The sequence below is a fragment of the Pezoporus occidentalis genome, unplaced genomic scaffold, assembly GCF_034315485.1.
Source record: "Pezoporus occidentalis ecotype Australia unplaced genomic scaffold, CSIRO_AGI_Poc_V1 ctg41, whole genome shotgun sequence".
NCBI lineage: Eukaryota > Metazoa > Chordata > Aves > Psittaciformes > Psittacidae > Pezoporus > Pezoporus occidentalis.
Genome location: NW_026915736.1, coordinates 3,906,347 through 3,930,135, shown reverse-complemented (window position 1 = coordinate 3,930,135; position 23,789 = coordinate 3,906,347). Strand labels below are relative to the sequence as shown.

The 23,789-nt window shown below is 37.0% G+C and overlaps 2 long non-coding RNA genes across 2 annotated transcripts; both read right to left on the bottom strand.

Moving 5' to 3' along the window:
• Window positions 1–521: 521 nt before the first annotated feature.
• LOC134171592 (uncharacterized) lies at window positions 522–3,440 on the bottom strand. The gene is made up of 3 exons (XR_009967676.1): window positions 3,070–3,440; window positions 2,110–2,221; window positions 522–1,571 (listed from the first exon to the last, which is right to left on the bottom strand). It is a non-coding gene; the product is annotated as an uncharacterized LOC134171592 (long non-coding RNA).
• Window positions 3,441–3,448: 8 nt separating this feature from the next.
• LOC134171591 (uncharacterized) lies at window positions 3,449–9,790 on the bottom strand. Its single transcript, XR_009967675.1, has 3 exons — window positions 9,712–9,790; window positions 4,856–4,960; window positions 3,449–4,343 (listed from the first exon to the last, which is right to left on the bottom strand). It is a non-coding gene; the product is annotated as an uncharacterized LOC134171591 (long non-coding RNA).
• Window positions 9,791–23,789: the final 13,999 nt, after the last annotated feature.

Below are 23,789 nucleotides of genomic sequence, written 5' to 3'. Positions count from 1 at the left end.
TCCAAGGGCTCTGCCAATGGCTGGCTGGAGTCACAGCTCATTGCTGTTGAGCCTGCAGCACTGAGAAGTAAATCCTGTTTTTGACACCCTTCAGGGTGCCCTATTTTCCATTTCCCCAGTCCTCACTGCTCTGGGAAGAATGATTTAAAACCATGAATTCAAAAAAAAACCAACATTTTCTAGCAGCAGCAAAAGGGTGATGAAGCCATCTTTTCACTGCAGTCAACCCTACATAGGTCTATTAACTTTAACGAAGAGAAGACCCAGCTGTTTAAAATAACAGTAAAAAAACTTTTCTGTCTGTTCTGCTCCAACAGCAATGCCAATCCCCCTCAGTGCTTTCCCTTGTAGAGATCTGCCTGTGAGATGCTCCCAGGGTAATGAGTTGTAGCTTGGGAATTTTAAAGTACTATTCTACTCATTGGAGGGGTGAGGGTAAAGGGGAAGTATTAAAAAATAAATAAAAATAAAATAATGTGATATATAAGGACAGGAAAAAGAACATATTCCCTGATTTTTCTCTCAAGAGAAGGAAAGAAAATTTATTACAGCTGGTTGAACAATGAATAACAAAGCTTATGAATTCTACCTTTGTTCCATTTGTGGGTATTGTCAGTGAACACTCGGTTTCTCAACTGTTCATTATTCAGATAACATTTGCCAAACAATTCATGTGCATAATCAGTTCTCAAATACGAAATATGCACTCAATGTGACTACACACTTACAATTTAGGAAAAATGTTTGAGAAATGCGAGTACTTTTCATGGCATGCACAAGTTGTTCGAAGTAAAGATCACACTGTAAATAACCATAATTTGTGCCAAACTGTCATTCAGTGAATATGGTTGCTGATACTTGCCTGCTGAGAAGGGAAAAAGAAGTACAGCCAGCCAGGCCCTGAGCTCTTAGGCCCCAACCCACTGCTTATGAATGAAGATTTCTCATGGCTTTGCAGTTCAGCTCAGAGTTTAAAAGGAAAAAAAATATAAAAAAATAAATAAATTACTGGCTTGAACTTAACATACCAACAGCTCTGTAGGGCTTTTCTCTAAGAATATAAGATAAAGTACCTCCTATAGCTACCACTGCTACTTTTCATGTTTTGCTCCCCCTTTCTGGCCTTCAGTGAGTAAATTAGTTATTTCTCTCATCACTATTGCCTTTCAAGTCTGATCATGTTTCAAAGCTAGCGCATTTACAGACACTTCCTGAGCTAGACCCTCTTAATTCTTATATTGACTCCAATTAGTCTCTGAGTAACTCACAGCCCACAACACATTAGTGCTCAGACCCTAACACACTGGGCAATTGCCTCCATTCCTCCAGCCAAGGAAGATGGAACACAGGGATTAGATGCAAGTGTATCTATTTTGAGGATGCAGAGATGTGGCTGCAGTGTAGTGAGAAGAGATGGTCCAAGCAGGCTGGATTTCCACACAGGTAATCTTGTCACCTTCTCCAGAAAACTGATCTGGTCTCCAATCACCAAATTTTTAACAGTTTGCATAGTCATTTAGACAAAATATAAACTTTATCATTGCTTTATATCATCTCTGAAACATAGGGCTCTATTTGTGCCATGGTTTAGGAGAGATGAACAAGAATGAACAGTAAAATATAATGGAAGTAAACCCCCATTTTCAGATTGTTTTCAGAGTTTAGTGTTAAGCTCCAGAGAGGACAAGACCAAGTCTAAGAGCAGCACATCAATTATTTTGTTTTGCTTTTGTTATGGAGAATGGTTAGAGGGAAAACAGACCTGGAATTCCCCACCATCAGCAGATTTAGCACTTGCTGGAACAGATGAAAGCACCATAATCTCTGATCCTGTTAGAATGAAAGAATATTTTTGTGCTTAGACAATTCTCCCTGGAGGTGGCTCTTTTAAGAGACAGCTTAGGCTTCAGAGATTCAGAGATAAATCCACCATGCTGAATAATAGCATCATGTTGTCAGAGCCTGTCATGAACAGAGGCCCAGGGAGGGGTGAGGAAGGTCAAGACCAGCTAATAAGGATATAATATTCTCTCTTTTTTATTACCAACACTTGGAATATGAACCCTTGACCCCATGTCTGAACCCATCAAGAGAGAAGTCAAAGGATACCACAGAAGTACTCCAACAGTAGAGGAGGGGTTCATTCTGTTCCTAATCCAAATCTGCACCAAGCTTTGAGGATGTATAATAAACTGCTTTTGTGCTAGGACAACTTGCTTTGCTAGAGAAAAATCAAGTTGGGTGACTTAATTCAGTTTGCAAAAAACACAGATTATTTTACATTTATAAAACAGAGCTTTGTTGGATGAAAACAGAGGTAGATGCCAACACCAAACTGGTTTAGTAAATTGCTGGGATGCGTGGGAAATTGGCTTAAATGCATGTTTCATTCAGCCCTGATTTATTGCTGCTAGTCCTTATTTCTTCAGCAACTCAAAATACACTTAAGTAAAAATAATGTTTAAGAAGAGTTGTGCCACTCTTTATTGCAGCAGGCTTCCACAAGACACGGGCATTGCTCTAAGTCAATTATTTTTTGCTTCTTTCTCTTGTCTTTGGCTGTGCTTGCCTTGCCTGCTCAGTCAGTAAAAGCTGTTACACAGCTGATAGGAAATTTCCCAGTTGAAAAATATGCTGAGCGCCAACTGAACATTGCTGAGTTATTTCATCAAACAGCCACTGAGCTTCTTTACAGTATAAATAATAGACTGAAGCATGAGGCCTCTGAGAAGCCCATAGCTGCCTTGTCCTTGAACTTAGTTTGCCTGCTTCTAGAGCACCTTTCCCTAACTACCAACTATTACTCAAGAAGCCTTTTGAATTTAATTCTGTCTTTTCTGGGCTGTGGAATTGTGCTTCTTTTTTTGTGTGTGTGTGTGTGTAACGGTAGCACCTCTCTTGTTTAATACAGTCAGAAAACACAAGTCCTCATCAGCAATCTCCTCTCACATAAACTCCTAAATTTAAAGCATGAATCACACAGTGGTGACCTGTGCAAGGCACACATGGAGGAATAATAAAGTGGATAAAAGTTAGGCTCCCGAAACCCACCCCAGGAAAATGACACACCTCAGAGTTCTTTATTTTTGAACATTTTCCTTGGGGATACAACCAGCCAAGAAATTTGCAGAACAGAGTCAGCCCTATATTCCTTCATCATTCAGAAACTACTTAAATTAAGCATATTCGACTTTTCACTGAAGATTCAGGGTAGCCAAACAGATCAAAACTGGATATGAAACAGGATTGTTACCAGTTGTTAGACTCTGCTTTTCTTTTCACCCCTGCTGCCTAAATCCCCCACATGTAAATACCACCTGTGCCCTGGTGATTGAAATTAGTACTTTATGTCCATAAATTCCTTCCAGCTTCATGACTGATCTGTAGATTTTACTGAACTAAGCCAATTGCACAATTGACAGGTTTTGTCTACAATTACAGGAATTCTGTCCAAGTTCACATTCTTAATATAACTTTCTAAGGCTATAAAACATTCAAGAGACTGACAAACTCCAGACCATATTTCTTTTAGGAGAACAACTCACAGAAAAGTTGGAGGCTGCTTTTAGGGGCCTAGTTAATATTCTAAACTTGATTTACCCCTGAATGGTCCATTGTAAACTATGTTTCTCATTTAAAATAGAACAACTCTGAATTCTTCTGTTATCTAAGCATGTCAGAAATGAAAATTAGATAATTTTTTTTCTTCATTTATTTTATCATACTAGCTCAACTCCATGCCACATATGAAGGCTTGGTCTCTGCTTTGTTATAGCCAGAAGCCTTTAATCCTCTTAATGGGTGACTTGCCCATTTTACTTAGTCTGGTCAGGTAGAAAATCATCTGCACAGGCGAAGAATTACAAGTATAGGACAACACTGCATGAAATTACCTCAAGGATTTCCATATGGATCTTGCTGTCTACAAGACTATCCTACCTAATAAGCCCAGGGGATTCAGATAACATATTTAAAACCCCTACTTTCATTGATTTTTTTTTCCCCTCTCCTCATTAAACAAGACAGATACCCAAATTAAGGTCACTAGTTAACAGCTAAAAGCAAATTTTACATTTTTTGTAGCAAGTAGGAGTGACAAAAACACCTTTTCTATCACTTCCTGTAGGTCAATAGAATATAACATGATGAACCATCTGCTGTTCGTTTAATGGATAAAGGCTGGAATAACACATCAGAACTAATCTAGTCTTTTCAGGGTTGTCTTCATGAGTTTTAAATGTAACCCTCCCACTGACTACATGGAGGAGCTTCTGCTCTGGAAGCTGAAGACATTCTCTGCATTATCAATCTTCTCTGCTTCCATTCTCACTACAACCAAGTCACTAGACAATGAAAATATAAATTAAATTACCAAAAGCACCTTTATATATTTCACGCAAGTCCCCAGAATATACTGGTATTTTAACAACACAAAGAGGTAAAAAATTTGAAGATATAATATTGAGGATTGAATCTTGCATTTGGGATGTTCACATCTGGGAGAAAAACTCAGAGAATAACGAGAACAGAATAACAGAAGGTGTTGATGTGCCACGGTGAGCCAGAGGGGAGGTGGATGGCCTGCTCTTTGAGCAACAGCCAGAGGCTGAAGGCCCCTCATGCTGAGCTGCAGGAAGATGCATGACCTTGGCATGAGTACCTGTAGCAAGGTACATATTGTGGAGCAGGTAAGGGCCATGTCAGCCTCTTATTTGGCTCCAGGAGTGCTTAGAAGCAGTGCAGGAGTGCAGTTGGACACAGAAGGTAACGCAGAGCTTAGCACCCATCCCAGACATGCACTTAACCCAGTAAATCTGGAAATAACCCAGCACCCTGCAGCAAAAACCATCACCACCTTTCCAGAACCTGTTCTGGACCTGCTCAAGGAAAACTCCCACAAGCTGTCATGTGTAATTATTCCTTGCAACTCTGCCATCGGGCTCTGCAAAGGATACAATGTCTGTAGAAAAGAGTGATGGGGTTTTACTTTGGGGCTTTGTAAAACTGTGCCTTTCAGCTGATGCAAAAGAAGAAATACAGAAGATTGAACTGCTGTTTTAATCTTTTGAAAAATAAGTGAGGGAGTTTAAAGATAAAGAGCTGCAATGTAAAAGGATGTATTTAGCTGTCCTAGCTTACTCAGCAGTTTAAATTGCATTTAACTAAGAAAACAACATTTTTGAAGTAGCATTAACTTTAAACCAACCAAATCCATGAAATACCTGCAGCTTAATTTCAAAATACTTTTAAATAATTGCTCTTTCATGATATAGAATCATAGAATAGTTAGGGTTGGAAAGGACCCTAAGATCATCTATCTATTTAAGCAGAAAATTTAGTCTCTTGAGGCATGCTGTACAAAGGCTGAAACATTAGCATCAATGTATCCTTATTTCCACAATTATCTTTCTTAATACTAATCACTAAACAGAGTTTAGGTGTGGTGTTTTAGTTTGCCTTGAGTTTCTCACTTTAGCTGAAATTCAAAGAAAACAAGGAGTAAAATAACAAAACAACTACACTGAAAACAAAAGGAAATCCCTCCATATGTAAATGTTGTAAGTCATAGGCATTTTGGTTTTTTTTTGCTTTATTTCATCCCATGTACAGAATTGGCACACTTTGGCTGGAGGCAGCCTGTTAAATGTTCAGTTAAACTGTGGCTTGCTGATAGACATACTCAGTCCTCTTTCAGACACATTTCTCAGCAATTATCTACTTCCTCATATCGATATACAGACCTAAAGTAAAAATATTTTAAATACTTTATGTTTGTATTTTTTAATGTAAAACGGAATACTAAATTTCTCAGTGTTTCTATTAAAAAATTTCTGTCTTGGGTCTTTTTGGGCTGCTTTCACCTGAAACAGAATTTTTCAGATGTTTGATAATTTTGTGAACTGTCAGAAGTGTTAAGTGATAAATGTAGCATTTTTTAACTCTTCACCTCTCAGAACTTAAGTCTGTCTCCCAGAAAACAGAGACTAATGCATGGATTTAAGAAAAGGAAGGCTTACACAATATATTATGGTCCAAATTGATAAACCCATCTGAATGATCTTCAAAACAATATACCAGTACATCTCAGCTCAGTTTCTGAATCAAATTCGCCTAAACTCAGATGGGGTGATCTCATGCTCATGTAAATTACTGAAACTATGGCAGTGACATGCCTTTCTAGGGCAGAGTCCTAAAGGAGCTGTGAAGTCCTTTACACCTCTAAATATAAAGTGCCACACATCTGGCAAGAGTCCCATTTCAGAGAAAAAAAAGAAGTTTCCATAGTAACATAAGATTGTAGCCCTTACAAAAAGCAGACCTGATCCATCAAGAAGAATTAAAGTGGTGATACAAGTCAAAATCACTGGCAACGTGGGGTCACTGTATGACCTTTCTATAGGGAGGCATCTTCTGTCAACAGAACTGGTACAATCCTTGGGCTTAGAGTGTGCTCTGAACATGACTGTGACTTAAGACTGTTTACTGTATGCCAAGAGAAGGATGGCTTCTTCCATTATTTTTTTTTCTCCATATATCACTTTAATATTAGACCCTGTCTTTAAGCTATTTAATGTAGCCAGCTAAGGGACATTGATCTTGTGTCTCACACTGACCTCCACATTCTGGAATAAAGTGCATCTCAATATTATATGAGCTCACTTGAAATTACATACTTTCCACTCCACAGCAATTCAGGGCATCCTTCTATTTTGTGCAAGACTGTCATGCATTTCTTCCCAGCCTACTATGACCCATAGCATTACTCCACATTTCCATTCCAGGGGTGTGCAGGGTGTCAGTAGAGCTCTGCCCTCAGAGCACGAACATGTTTTTCAGAGAGCACGGCAACAACAGCTACTGCTGCTTCTGTGCAGAGACTGCTGTGGATGAAAAACACCCTGCCGTGGATAAAATGTTCATGTCACCTCCCACGATTCAGCATTCTTACTTTGCAAGAGAAAGAGGCAGTCGCAGGTTTGTCCCTCTCAGAAGCTTTCTTTCAGCTGGATCCAGGCCCTCCCACCTTAGGAGAACCAGTATTTAAGCTGACAAAATGTTGGCTGTCAGACGCCTAGAGGGAACCATACCACTGTTGACAGAGTTCTGTGTCATACTCTAGTAATAACAAAAACTGATTTATTTTGAATAATTAAAAGACCTCTTCCTTTTCAGGACTTTCATCCTATTGAATGAAACATGGGTGGGGCCCCTTCCCTTCCCCTAGAAGATCAACATTTCTGACTGGAAATGACCTCCCAGTCTACAGAGCTGAGATCATATGCAGAACATATCACCTTCATCTGGATAGCGCAGTAACTAAATGTATTTCATTCAAAGTTGCAAGAAACAGGGAAGACCATCATCACATGGTATTCTGTTCCAAATACTTCTGCTAAGTGTAAGCGCTTTGTTTTACCAGTTATTTTTGCAGAATCCTATTCTGCTTTCACCTTTGTCACCAATGCTGTTTTACCCAAGATGGCTGAAATATTCCTTTACAGTATGTCCTACTGCTTCTCATTTGCATTTTAGACTAGGATAGCTTTTTTCCCCTCAATTAGTTGAAACACTGGTCATGTATATCCATGCCTAAGTCACATAATTCAGGATTAATCTTTCTACTCCGTGAAACATCACTGACTTCTGCTCATTTCTTCAACATTTTTTTATTTAATGGCTAGGTAAATGGTAATAGCCAAGGATAGCGTTATCCTACACATAAAGAGCAGCTTTCTTTTGAACCTTAAGGACAACGTAATTGGAGCAAACATAACAATTAACATATGTTTTATTTCTGACTTCAACAGTTATTTTCCATCCTCTGTTATCTATTTCTTATTTTTATAGCCTTACAAAGAAAAATAATCCAACTTCCTTTTTTAAAGAAATCAAATCCTAACAAATGACAAGAAACCATATGAAATTCTCCCTTGGCAAAATTTGTGCTTTACAGAACTGGCAGGTACACACAATGGATATGACACAAAGTGCAGTTTGTGTAATGTGCCAGAGACTGAAGCTTGACAACTAACTGCTGCCTCCATCATAGGCATCGCTGACTTTCTCATACTCAGGCAACTTTGATACGCATCTACAGTGCCCTGACCTCCTCTGCAGTTTGCATTTTGCGCACCTATGATGTCTTGAAGTAAAGGCATAGTAACAAGCCTTTACTAACTTAGTAGTAACAAGCAGTAGAAGCAGGGTTCCTGATCAGGGTATGCCAGCCACTGCTTTAAAGTGAATTACTGCAGGCTTGATAGACACTTTTCTGGAAGACTTAAGCAGCAAAATAAACCTGATTCTGCTGGCTCTAACCCTAGTACCAAACCAGGGCAGGGAATATGAATACAGCTGTAACTCGTGTTAAGGGAAAGGTGCAGAAAAGGGCCGATTTGAAAACATGTCAGCTGAGTGACATGGCAATGACTGTGCTGGTGCTCAGGCCTGCAGGGAATTGCAATTGTGGTTGTCTAACACAGTCAAAGAAAAAGAAATCTGATAGGAGTTTTCTCTTTGTACCAAGATGTGCAGGGCCATGTCTCAAATGATACACATTTTACCAGGAAGGATTTGGCTAGGGATGGCAAGTAGCAACTTTTACAAGGCCAGGTTTATGACTGATGGATGCAGCCTCCTCCAAGAAGCCATTTTGTGGCCATTGCTTTTCTCTGCCTTGGCTATTGATGTTTGTTGAAATATTTTGCTGAAGAGTACTAATAATACACCTTTAGAAACCTGGGGTGTTCCTTTTCAGAAATGTGGTTTTGTTGTGGGCATACAACCAGGACTGCATTTACCCATATGTAACTAAGTTCCTAGGTCAGTTTTGTTTAAAAATTTCTTTTGTTTCACAGTATCTTAAGGAAATAAAACAAATATTTTTACTATTTTCCTTTAGCTACTCCACCCTAATCCAAACTACAAAGCTACCTCCTACAAAAAAAGCACTGATTATAGATACTGCAGTGCACGAAAGTCAGGGTTTGCGCACATGCATGTGAGCAGAGCACTCTTGAGTGCTGCTTCCCCTGTTCTGGGAGCAGGCTGGAATACATACAAGGCATGAGATGGCAAACTAATCCTGGGAAATGCTAAGAGTCATCAGAAAAGTATTTCATGGCTTTAATGGAAACAGAAGGCACTCAGACCCTTCTCAGAGCCACTTACCCAGTCAAAGATCAAATTTAGTATTTTTTATATGCGCTTTGAAGAAGCATGAAAATATTTCAGAAGACTAGTTTGTTCACAGAAAAAAAACCCTCAGATGCATTCGCCTGCATCAATTTGTGCGTTTACAACAGCCAGTCAAGCAATTTTAACAGAGCAAAACACCAAGGAAACAAGAAAAAGTCAAGGCAACCACTTGGAAACAGTCTTTCCTTTTCTGATGTGGAAATAAGAATTTTGCTTTAAAATTCATACAGATTTACTTCTGTATTCAATCTCATGATTATAGCAGAAAGTAAAATACTTACTTTGGGATTAAAATAAATTTGCTAGCTATTTACAGTGATTTTAATTTTTCTTTTTCTTCTCCACCCCTCCCAAAAAAAAAAAAAACAAAACAAAAGAACATCCCAACAAAATTTCACTCCCATTTGACCTGTTTTTTTTGTTTTTAATTGCCACTTGTAATAAAAGCTAAAAAAACCAGCCCCCAAATGCTTTTTTACATCTATGTATTTCATAAGCCAAAAGGGAAAATACCTTTTCTTCTTCAGCCCAGGAAGAATAAGCTTCCTGCAACAAAACACAGCTATGGGTCCCAAACCAACAGACCTAGAAGTCCAGCAGCTGAAGCAGTTATATAGCTCATGCCCTGACAGCTTCTTTTTTTTCTTTTTCTCTTTTTTTCCATTAGGACTGATTGGTGCTTTTGCAGATGAACCTAATTAAGGGGAGGTGCAGACCTTAACAATACCCAGGTTTGAGGGCACTTTCTGTGTTCCCTATCTCCCATTCACTTGCAGCTGTTGTCATACTGATGAACTGTGCAATAGGAGATTTAATGTGCTCCGGTGTTTGATGCCAACATTGAGTTTGCCATTTCAGAGCAAGGCAAGCAGAGCTATACTTTATGCTCCTTTTGAGTCTAACCTGCCATCCTTCTCTTACATAGAGACATGGAAAGCCTCCTGAAAGCGAGATAGAAGCTCATAAAAATAGATCACTTGTAGATCTGCTTTAGCACTTTTACTGCAATATAAAATTATACTCACGCCTTGTTTTGTGGTTTCAAAAGCAATGCAATTACTTTTTCTGAGGATGTACAAAACATTGAGACAAGAGAGTCCCTTAAAAAATTGTCTTTCTTTTGTATACTTTTTTTTCTTTTCCCGTAATTAGTAATTGCTTTAACATGTAGTTCTGTTCAGAGTCTGACACTCCTGTGAAGTTGATGAGTCTGTGTTGAAAACACTCTAATAAAAGCAACAAGAAAGAAAAATGAAGAAATCTCATATTACTTGACTTCACCTACAGTGCTATCTGCCTATGAATCCATTGATATTTGCTTGCTCCTATTTAATATGCAACTTCTATGTTTTAGATAACACACCAAAAAAATTGTTTTGTTTGTTTTTATCTATGCTTCTGATTTTTTTAACCAACACATATGAAGAATGAAAAATGCCTTAGCATTAAAAACACAATAGCAACAATATTTAAACTGATAATTTCTAGAAAACATTTATGTACCTTTCAAATCTAAATGAACTGTTCATGAGGGTGTTATTTTTTGTTATGTGACAGCAGAATCCTGAAATCTGAGTTCAACCAAATTCTCACCAAAATTTAGTAAAAAATTGTGAATCAATACAGAAGGATTAAGACCCAGAAATTTTTCTGCAAGGCCCTAGGGCCAAATTCATACTTGATTTAAATCAGGCCAGCAGAACTGAAGTCAATAAAATGCCACTGATTTATATCAGCTCTTATTTATTGCTATAGGATCCATGCTTACTTCTATGCCCCCACTGTAATAATTCTCCACCATTCATTAGATGCATATATAAAAGCTGTCACAAAGCACTAGCTAACTGACTGCTTTTTGTAAAATTTCAGATGTCATATTTCCCTCTTATCTTAATAATGCTGGTGGAACTAAGGATTACTACAACTCAGCCCCACGCTGCTCCATTAGGGTAAATGAGATTAAAATCAAGACTGGAACACAGGGAAGACTTCAGCTATTGTGAGCAATACTGTACATGTTGCTTTGAGAAGTGACATGCAGGGAATTTAGAGTTGGCTCTTTCTGGGTTTTCTTAGTCTAGTAACTTCAGTTCCATTCTATAACATGAAACCTCATAATGTTATTTCTAAGCAGCTTCCCTATCGTTTCCTAATGAGTTGCTTTAACCTTTTTCTATTTATTGTTGTTCCACAAAGATGCTCAAAACTCATTTGCACCAAATTACTCTATCCCACTATTTATGTGAAGTGAAAAATCTCTGTAACATCTGAAAACCGAATGGGGAGGGATGCCTGGACTCTGTCCAAATGAGTGGTTTGCTACAAAACAATGGGCAGCTGTGAAGTGGATCTCCTGCCTGCCCTTGGTTCAGTTCTCAGACTGATTTGATGTCCCCAGAGCAGGTTCCTTTTGGAAAACAAACAAGTGATGGCTCCATGTCACAAGCCACGTGGTCCAAGAGGGCCTGCTGCCTCCCCATGCCTCTCTCAGAACATGTGTAATACTTGTTCCTTCCACAAAGCTCCAAAACAGAAATCCTAGAGGCATTTATCCCCAGGGAATAGATTATATGTCACCTTTAGTAAATTCCTCAAGACAAATATATAACATAGCTATATGACAATTCTGCATGAATTATTTTGGTCATCCAATCCACTCTTTAAAATGTATTACTGCTAGTATAGATGTAACCACTCTTCTGTGAACTTTTAGATTCCATCTCCAGAACCCCCAGTGAAAGTCAGACTTAATTCATAATACCCTGGTAACATAATGAAACAACAACAAAGTATCACTCTTGATCTACAAACCTAGTGTGGGAATTTCTACCCTACACTAGGTGCTGTCTTCTTTCATTTTCTTAGAGGTTTGTAACAATACAAAGATAGATTTTTAATTCATTGGTCATTTGTCTTTTACTCTGGTTTCTGCTAGTTTTTAAGGGACAAGAAATTATAAAAGTGTAGTGTTATGTTTCTAGTCTTGCTTTCCTTTTTTGTTCATTTTCCTTTAAGATATTACACTGAAGCTTCATTCAAAACAGGAAAATCTTGTCTTGTTTCCCACTCCTGCAAAAAGAATTGTTCTCAATTATGCGCTATACATTGTGCCATTCAATTTCTTAGGCATTTACTACCTTAAATAAACAGATCACAATCTGAAAAGTAAATCTAGAACACTTGCAATCTGAAAACAGTTTTACTGATAATCTTTTAAATGGGCTGAAGCATTAAAACCTTTGGTCAAATTTCATGAAGTACTGATCGTCTTCTGAAAATTGCTTTTTGTTCTGTGTTAAACTGTTTTTACATGAGTAGATCACATTGTAAGATGGAAAGATTGTTTGTAAATAGATAACCAAATATGACTGTGAGATAGATGAATATTCTAGTGACTAGGTGCTGTAAATCATGGGAGAACAATGGAAGCCTGAACTGAGATTTTTCTCCTTTTTTGTCCAAATAATCATAATTGAATCAAAAGTGCAGTCCTCTAGGTACATTCCATGTATGTTGCATTTGATTCTGATTAATTAAATCAGCATAAGGATGACATAATCCAGCAGTTTGTCCAGCAGCAATTACCCACCAGAATTTTGGAACTGACTGAAATTCCATTGAAGTTAACTTGATTTCATTGACTTTATCATTGATTTCAACTGGACTTGAATCAAGGCATTCGCTACTGCCTCTAGATATTATTGAGTGAAGTTGCTGTGTTATCGATACTTTAAAAGTTGGAAACTTAAAAGAATCCCATCTGAGCACAACAGAGCTGGGCTGCTCTCTGTTCTTGTTCAGATACATATCCAGTCTTTTCTAAAAAATTCTCCTATCTGCTTGCCTTATTAATGTTTTGAGGCAACAAATATAAATGTATTAAATATGGTTTGATTTAAATGTATTGATTTCTTTGAAAGTCCATTCAGTAGGTTAAAAATATGCACATATAACTATGTGCTCCATCATATATATTAAATAGTTTTTATTACTATTTTGATTACGTATCTCCTGTAATATCAAAACTTTACAGCTGTTATAGTCAACTTAGATGCAGAAACTTCTGGCTGAAATTTTGTAGTTCAGTAATGTTTGCATGCAATTGAAAGAAAGACATGTAATCTTAATTTAAAAATCAAATCCCTGAACTCCCTGTCCCAGGGAGTTTGTATGTTGTACATAGAGTACAACAGTTGTACTCTGTTACTGTACAAACAGCAACAGAGACTGCCTCTGTTAGTGGTTTTCCCCAATAAATGATCTAGATAAATGAAGTAAAATTAAAATATGGAAGATAAAATAACACCAGTCATCCAGCTGTCTCAATAGGCTTTAAATTTCCAACAGTAGTAAATCCATATTTACCAACCTGTACACCTATTTTCTAAGACACTTCATATACATAGTTCTCACTAAAGCAAACAGAGTATGTTGTTGCACAACACTTAAGAGACAGTGTCAAGTGAATTCTAGTAATTATTTCTCAAGGTTTTTTATCTCTGCTGCCATATGGTTATCTGTAAGGAAGAACACCAAGTTGAACTTAGTGGTCAGTATTTGATTAGTTCACAGGAAAATCCTTCACTAAACCAGATAAACTATACTGTCAATAGTCATGGTGGAGCTCGTATTTCCTTTACTGCATAGAGTTGACAGTTTTGCCAAATCACTCCCCATGAGAGGACTTCATTCAAAAAAAAACCCCTGCTTTAGCTATAACTCATTTCTTTACAGTTTGTGTTGCTTATTTATTCCTCTCAAATGACTTCTGCATCATCACCTCCTCTAATCATCTTAGCTCTGTCAGTTCCCTCTTAAATTCCTTAAAATTCTTCTAAGAATTCATAGAGCAAACTAATGTGTATGGCTGGGAAATTACTCTACCACTCTTGTCCTTGCAACTCGTGGCAGAATTTGTGTTTGTCATCCTAAACAGCCTGTGTAATCTTCAATACTTAATGTAGAAAGTCCTGAAAAGGCATGTGGACAATGGTGCACTTGAACAGAGGGAATTAAAAGGAGCAATGCTATTGCAGAAGTGAGTTGGCTGACAGGAGACATGTATCAAAGGAAGGGACCAATACATCAATATATTTATCAGCATTGTCTGAGATGGGAAACATTAGCTGTAAAAAAAAGGGACTGCTCCTGAAAAGGTACAACAGGTGGGTTGCCTATGCAGATCAGATTCATTGCAAACAGCGTGTGTGTGGGGGGGAAATGTCACTGGATGTCACTTCTCTGCAGAAGTCCAGCTGAAGTATTATATTGCTCCACCTGGCAGAAAAGTAGTCAGACCAACATAGGAGGAATTTTGACTGCGTTCACTTGGGAGAGGCTGAGACGTACAACTAAATGTGAAAAGCTTTTAATGAGAAAGATTAAATTTAATTTCTCACTTCTCTTTCCAATTTGCTTTTTCCTTCTTTCCTCATGGGGGTGATTTTCTTCATCATTACTAGCTGGTCTGAATGCAGTGAAATAACCAAAGCCTTTCAATTTTATCCCTAAGGGTAATGCCATCTCAAAAGGCATTTTATTATCATCATATTTACCTTTATTTTGTCATTTGTTTAGCTCTAATTGTGATATGTAATTTTTTTTTAATTCTTGCTTGTTAGATTTTTTTGCACATGCTTGAGGTGACATAAATGCATTGCTTATGTCATTTCTTCATTTCTACTCTGCAGCAGAAGACTTGGAGAGCATCACATTGTCCCTGAGTTGTCCTGCTCTTTTTTTTTTTCTTTGATTCATTTTGAGTGTGCCTTTTCCTTTGTCATATCCAGCGCTTTCTCGCAGTCACTTTTAACAACTGTGACTGATTTCTTGGCTTTCCTTTTAACCACAGTTTAAAAACTTCTGAAGTCTTCCAGCTGCCACCATCCTTCAGTTTTCATATCTTGACATTTTCTCTAGGAATATGCTAAATGATTCTCAAGAATCCATATTTTGAAAACTCTTCTTAAACATCTTTATATACTGTACTATATCTATATGTAATAATAACCACTGAGACAGTAAATAAAAACTAAATTCAGAATTGTCCATAAATATTAAATAAATTTAAATACTTCTGTCTTTCATACTGTTAAAGACAAATGCTATCACCATAAACATGGGAAGTACATGCTTGGTTTCACCTGAAATAATACTGCTAAGTATCCCATGTCTTCATTTGGAATGATTATTTTTCTTAAGGAAAACCTAGAACATGGAGGTGTTGATCACCAAATTTGATGGTGTCAGTGAAAGCACATTACAACTATATAATATCTTCTGTACTCACAATACTATTATTGATATGGTAGTAAGGGTAGTGAGGATTTAAGGCACTTATGTAGTTATCCATGCTTATTTTTAAACACTTTTGGCTACAAGCAGGTGGGATTGTCTAGAGGGAGACATGAAAAGCCAGTATCTCAGCAAGGTCCATTCCCTCTGATTTTATTCAGAAATCAAAACCCTTAAAGATTCACCAACATCCACTTGCATTATAGACTTCTGTGTGAGTGTGACAATTTACTGTAGAAGTCCAATATCAGAGGAAACCAGAAATAAAAAGCACAACACAAGACAGTTTTGTGCCCAGTCAGTATTGCATTTCAGTGGTGAACACAAAGGAAGACCATATGTGACTTATTCCTTATTCTTTTATTTCAGGCAGGGCAAAAGAGCCTGATTTTCCCTGCATCTAGGATGTTAGTCTTAGGAAAAAATATGGTATCACATGACAGTTAGGAAGCAGATGAGAAGCTGGTAGCAAAGGAGAGAAATCACACAACTTTCTCATTTGCAATTTATGTGCCTGATAGGAAAAATCTCAGGGTAATTCCAGCAGATGAATGAAGTGGGAGTTGCCCCATGGCCACAGGAATTCTCCTGTGTTTTCCTTTTTTACAAAAAAGAAAAAGAGAATGGCGTAGAAATAAAGTGTTGTTATAAACCAGGAAGGTTTACCTCATGATCAAATATTAATCCCCTTTCTGAATCATTTTGCTGCAGTTTATTTACATTTTGTGATATTTCACATAAAATTGACTGAAACCTATAGAGGTAGGTGCATTCAACCAGGTGAGAACTCTTATGTAGGAGGTTAAGACTTTAAAGCATAGAGTGAAGGAGCTAACTGCACTTGGCAGGGGTATCTGATATGTATACAAATGGATCAATTAGCTTTCTTCTCTCTCTCCAATACAATATAAATCTCAATAACAGCTGGATGAATCAGCAGAAGTGAAGACCTGAAAAATCAGTTTCTTATTGACCTAGGATGTCCAGGAGGGTAGTTCTTTTTGCCTGTATAAAACCAATACCCACAAACTGAGCTGAAAGTTTCATTGGGTGTTCACATCAGAAGTTCCTCAATGAAGACACTGTGATTTAATTAAGACAAAGAGTAAAGAAGTAGGATTTCTGGTAGAGTGAAAAGGACAGGTAAACATGGAGAATTAGGCATATTGTTAATCACTACATAGAGAAAGTCTGAAAAAGCTAGGAATTCTTCAGTGTTAGCTTAGTTGTTTCACCTGAGGAATACGTTTCCTCTTCAGCCCTGAGTTTATTATTTTTATGTCCTTGACTCCGGAATGCTCTTGAACTAAGGAAAGATTGAATGAACAAAAACCAAGGAAAAAGTGTTATAGATAATGTCGGTCAAAGTATTATTCTTATTATTATTATCAACAGCAGCAGCAGCAGCAGCAATAATGTCTTAATCAGGTAGAGTATGGCCAAAACTCAGAAGAAATTCAATTCAAAGTTTGCTTAAGTTCTGAGTACAGAGTGGAGCTGTTACCTGTTTTACTTGATTTCATGATTTTATAGACTACAATATATTTGACAGGTAATTGTCTAGCAAGCCATGTGAAGTGAAGGATTAGTGTCATTACTGTCCTGACCCTGGTTAGTAACGTTACGTGCATTTTCCAGGGGTCTCTCAAATCTGTGGGTGACCACCCCACTTTCTTCCACCAACTTTTTATATCGCTCTGCTGCAGCATAGGTAAAAGAGAGTCTGTGTAGAAAAATCCATCTGTAAGAGGACAGGAGAGAGGAGCAATATCTGTATTCCTGTGTAAACCCACATATTGAGGACACCGTCAAGATCCATGTAGCAACTGCTTAAAATCATGACAATTTCAATAATGTGGAGAAACAAGACGTTGAAGAGATAAAAATTACATCATTGTTACTATTACAGTTCTTCAGCTGAGTCCCAAACTCAACAGAAACTGAATTTCATTTCCAGGAATGTCCACTTGGAAATATCTATATTTGAATAACTCCCAAATACATTAAATCATTTAAGCCTGTTCTCCTCAACTTCAAACTGGCAGAATCTTGGACTAAACCACTTACGCAAAATCACCAGGTTGTACTTGTGCCTATTTTAAAACTAAGAAAAACAGATTTCAGTGAGGTTAAATAATTTGCTCAGGGAAATAAAACTAGGCAGCTACTGAGCTATGAAGAAACCCATTTTGCCTAGTGTCCACAAAACAACTGTGTTAGCTTTATTCATATAAACCAACTTACAACACAGAGCTTTGTCCATAACCAACTTTGGACATGCACAAAATGCAGTGGTAAGAATAGATCAGGGGAATAGTAAACATAAAGGCTACCAACAGCTAGCTGTGGTTTATATTTTTCTCCTTGTGTCAGGAAAAAGCCAGATGTCTAGAAAAATGGGGCTTTATCTTCCAATATATAAAAATTTCTGAGAGAATATGGAAAAGTAATATACATTTCTTAAAGCCTCTTTGTCAATAACATCTTCTTAGCTTGGTTGCAATTTATATTTATAAAAGTTATGATATCAGGTAAGACAGTAAAAAAGCAGACTGTGTAATGAAGAATCAGTCACTCAAGTGGTAATCCCAGCAATCATATAGGTATTAAATGCATACATAATTTGGACAGTTTGCCAATACTTAAACAAATGTGTAATCATAAAACTGGATTGCCATGTTTTCTTGTATGATAAAAAAATGGCTAAAATCACTGATCAGATAGTTGATGTTTCATTTATAGAAAAAAGGCAAATGAAAGAGCTGACAAATCGTTTTTCATCTCTTCTGTTCTTGATATCCATGTGGGTCAAACTCAGTCAGACTAAGTGAAAAGAAAGTTTATGAAACATCTTTTTCCTATTAAAATTTTGAGAAATTAAAACGTATGTATGTGTCTATAGAAGCTTATAGTTAGGTTTTTTAACAATGTTAAAGCTATTATTCATCAGCTTCCTTTATGTTACCAAATTAGAAGTGTATTTAAACTTTTTTAGAATGTTTAGGCTTTGAATACACATTATCTTATTAAAAAAAACGCAACTAAATCCTTAAAAGTTCTTAGTCCTCCGACAACTTCTCTCTTTCTTGTTTTCCAAAATAAACAGTAAGATGGGACTTTCTCCTTTCTGCCAAGCAGCATCTCTGATATTTGTGAGTAGAGGTAAGAGTAGTAGACCCTCATAGAAAAAGACCACCGCACCTTTCTCCACACCTTGCTGCTCCACCCAGAGAAATATGCTCTCTGCTGATAGAATAGCCTGTTCCTTCCTCTTCTCAGAGGGGAAAAAGATGAGGACTCTCGGGAGTGGAAAAAGAAAACTAATTCTGCTCTGGAGAAGCTGCAATATATGTGAGCCCTAACCATGAATTTTTCAGAAAAGGATAGAATCCAAATGTGGATCTTTAATTGCAGGGACCACTGGACAAATCTGGATTTAAAGCAATCGGAGGAAATGAAGGGGCTCCAGTTGACTCTGTCAACAGAGCTATTAATAAATGATGGGTTTCTCAGACAACGGTACACAGAAACAAGAGGCTTGCCTGCTGCTCATCTGCACACTGCTGAGAGCAAAGCATATTTACACAGAACATTTTTGGCACTTAGAAAGGGGAAAATTAGGGTTTGTGCTGAAAAATGAAATGTTTTGTTTTCAGCTCAGATGCTGATAGTGCTCTGTTCCTAGCAATAAGAAAAAGGTTTTAAATATCAACAATATTTCTTATGTTCTGCATGGGTAATAAGTGGACAAACTCCTCTCTCCCCCCTTATCCTTTCCTACTTGGCTTTTGTTTTTATTCACAAGGTGTTTTTTTTTTCCCATTTAAAAAATAGGGAAAATTAACATTTACTCAGTTGAAGCAATATTTATATCCAATACCTTCCCTGATTTGGTTCACATTTGCAAATTGTCTGTTTAGTTCTATCTCCTTGCTTTCATAATTCTCCATTTTGTTTAATCTGCAGTACACAGGAAACTGGTAAGTTACAGGAAGAAAATGAGCTGTGCAATGCAGCTTGAGGAGGGTGTGGTAAAAAGGGACTTATTGCAAATTGATCCAAAGGGATTATTTTAAAGTCATCTTTACTAAAGCTCTATTTCAATAGAGTTGGACAGATGCCTGATGCATATTTGAATTCATGAACCTGTTAGAGACCCTTGCTTTCCTGTGGTATCTCTGTGTTGCAAAGAATGCTACAGCTATGATATTTGTTTTATTTCAGGGTAAATTCCAAAGGAAAGTAGGATATTTTAAAGCTATTCAAAAAATGTCAAAAAATAAAAAATACTAACATTATGATCAGTATAAATATCCTCTTTTTTTTTTTTTTTTTATTCATCATTACAGGCTGCAGTTACAATATCTGAGGAAGTGCAACACTTTTTCTTATATGTGAAATTGATGTATTTTATCAGATTTTATATTTTTCTTTTAAATATACAATAATCTCATTGACATAATTGTTCAATATATTTTAATTTACTTAGATTTCTTGAACAAGATCTTGACTCCAGTGAAGACATTGGCAAAACTATGATCCCTTAAATTTCCATTTTTCTAAGTACTGCTCTAATAATCTTACCATTGATCTTAGTCATGCATTATCTTCGCAGCCTTCCTCATGCTTTACATACTGCTATGAGATGAAGCACTCTGTTATGCAGGATAGTTTTCAAGAATGCAGTTTGCTTCAGACAATTCAGGTTGGTGAGGTCCCTAAGTTGTTGTTGCCTTCATTAATTTTGGCATTCTTTAGATTTAAATGTTTGTTTATTTAACATGAAAATTTTCCTAAAGTTGCCACTGATTTACATCAAAACCCAAGGAAAACTGTTTAAAGATAATTTGAAGAAGCCTACCTATTCCACAGATTACTAAACGAAGATAACACATTCACACCAATCAGAGCTCAGCCTTTGGACTCTTTTACACAGTGGTCCAGTCCAGGTGAGTGTTATCACAAAGTGCTTCGTATAAAACATGTCTAGTCTCTTTAGTTTGGGGCTACCCAATAGAAGCACAAATTGACTGCAATAATTTCTGCTTTAAGTGTTCACTTAAGTTTTGGTGGATTTGGCCCCAGGCTTTACAACCTGCACCAATTTCACATATAGAAAAAACTTCAGGCAACTCAGAGGAATATTTTTGTTTCTGTCTTACTTTCCTCTGAATATATGTTGTTAGAGACATACTGTTTGACTAAACAATATGAGACTAAACATATTTGACTAAACACATGAGACAATATGAGACAGGAGAAGGAGAATTGTTTCACGGAGAATGATAAGATTATTATGCAAAAACAGAGACAAATCTATTCACTTATTTAGATTTTACAGTGTTCCACTTTTTTACACAAGGCTGAGCTCAAGAGGCTAAACAAGTGGCTCATCCTAGAACAATAGCCTTAATTTACTTCACAAATGAGACACAGGAGCCCCGGAGGCAGAGAGAAAACATGAGATAGGCTGAAGGGAGGTTCTAGTGTAGTTAGTTCTGCTTAATGTACTTTCAAATTTAGTGTGGGGTTCAGCTCTTCCAGTTCACTTTAAAAAGGTAATGGGGCCCTTTTTAAGCTTCCAGAAAAGATTTGGCTGAGATACTGAGGGGCCTCCAGTGCAAATTTACTTGTATCATTAGAAAAGCCATTTCCTCTTACGTGTGAGCCTAATGAAAGAACACTTAATTTGTAATTTTGTATAATTATAGATCTTGATGAGACAGATGAATGTGAATTCAGTATCAGCGAGTGAGTTCATCATTCCTTGTATCATCCATTTCTCAATTATCTCTAATGGTTGTCTTCAAGAGATTTATATCATGTCATTTTTCTGCTAACCCACATAATACATCCTAGCAGAATTGTATCAGTGATTTGCCCTAAGGAGACCAATTTCAATGTCCCATACCAAGTTTCTGAAGGTTAGGCTTCTAAAATATTTCTGGAATTTCTTCAGGTATTTCCAATGTAGATGAGACTTCCTTCCAGCTCATAGTATTCCCATGGTTTGCTTTCCACTTCCAGAAGAACAGCCAGGTACTGCAGCACTGATGTCTGCTTGTCTCAAATTTCCATCCCCCTTCTTCCTTTGAAACCTTGCTCAGGTATATGTTAGACCTTGATCATACAGCCATTTATTTCTACATACACTTCTTTTTTATACATTTGTACATTTTCCTAAATGTCCTGTGGGGCTTTCTAATTCTCTGCTTTCTTTTTTTAGCTTTCCTCTTATGTCCTCACGGATAGTTCAACGGCAAAGTGACCTCTACCCTGGTCTCTGGGCAGTATATCACAGGCACCTTCTAGGTCTCTCATTGCTCCTCTTATTCATAGTAATCTTTTCCTTACAGTCACTTTTTTTTTTGTGTGTGTTTTTTGTTTGTTTTGTTGGTTTTTGTTTTTTTTTTAATGATTATCTTACTCACAGAGGCAATGCTTATAAGAAAGCTATAAAGCCCAAAAGTAAAAGCAAACATGAGGCATCCTGGGGAGGGCCTGCATACATTTCAGAATTTATTGCTGGTTCTTCAGGGAGCTATAAGTATCTGAAAAAAAATGTGTTACAGACAAAGACCAGTGGTTCCTCTTCCATAAATTTGTCATTAGGAAAGAGGCCATCTAAATCATTCAGCTACAAATGAAAGAATTAAACACCTCCCCCCCCCCCCCCCCATTCGTAATCTCTCTTTTACCCTTTAAGTGGTTTTCTCCAGATATTCAGGGCAAGGGTCCATTTTCATCGGGAAGTATGGAAAAAGTAAGCTCACACATTATGGTGTTTTTTTCTGTGCTCATTCATCTTGCTGGCTTTCATCTTGAAAGCTTTCAGGACTAGCTGAGAATATTTTTTTTTTTTTTTTTTTTTTTTTTCATTCTAAATGATGGAGGCACCAGCCTCAGTAGAAACAAATCCTTTTCCATCAGAAGAAGTCATAATACAGCTCTGTTTATCATCTGACAAAATAAAAGATATTGCAGCTGCTCTGTCTGCCACTTTGAAATGTTCAGAACTACTTATGCTTTTTCAGTGCAACACCTACCATTATTTGCTTGACCAGAAAATATTTATATGCTCTCATGATAAACATTTTAGTTATGCATATTGTAAATTTTGCAATGTATAAAATAACTGAGTTCCCTAAAATATCCATTAATTGTCAGGCACCCCAGGTACCTAGCACTACCATATCTGATTATGGAAATGCTTATAGGTTTTGTTTTTTTTTTCACCCCTAAAATAATAAACATAACTTTATGAAATATATGAATGAATAATGTTTAGATATATGCAGATTTGAACAGGTTGGTAAGACATTAAACAAATGTAGGGCAAATTTCATCTTGCAGTGCAAGAAAAGATCACCTGCTGATCCACCCTTATTGTATTGCAAATGCTTAAATAATTTTACTGTTTTACGAGCAATAACATGGTTGCTCAAAACTACAAAAGGCTACGCAAAGAGAAGGAGAGGACAGTGCCTTTTCCATAACAGAACTACTTGATAGAACTGGCATTGCCCTGTCTTTCTCAGAGAAACTATGATTGATGTAAGAATAACCCTAGACCAAAAGCCACAGTATTGCTCTACACTTCCAGCACCTACTAGGAAATAAGGTTTCTTATTCTATTTAAAAATGAGGGAGAAAGGATAGTTTCAAGCTCACAGAATAATAAGATTCCCCAAGGGCTCTCATAACTTAGCTTTAATGATAAATGTGGTTCATTTTTGGATAGTATTTGGAGGAAGCTCTTGTGTGAAGAAATTGTGAGTCCTTTGGTGCCTGACTGCAAACATACTGACCTGGGTGAGATCCTGCCCTGGCCAATGAAAATGAACTGGCAAGCAGGTAAAGGCCTGTCATCATGTTCTTGCCTGTCACAGCAGCTTTGTTTAGATGAAGTCTAGCCTCAGATGTCTTAATTCAGGAAAGCTTGCACTATCACAAACACAAAAATAAGGCATAATTCAGATAGAAGTTGCAAGGGAAAGAGTATTGCTTAAAAAGAAATAAGTACAGTTATATAAATGAAGAATTTTCAGAAAAAAAAAACAGGAAAAGAGTAGGAATTTTGGGTACAGATTTCAATGTAGTTTTTGTAAAAATGTATTTACTGCAGTGTTTTTTAGCTTGGTAGGAATTCTTGGCTGAAAATTGACCTTGGAAACCTTTTGCAAATTGAAAAACTTGTGGTCAGTCTTAAGCTGTTAAAGTTCCACAATTCTACTTTGGACAACCAAGTCCAACGGATTTCCTCCAGCACAGGATCTGCTCCTCTCCTCTGTTACAAT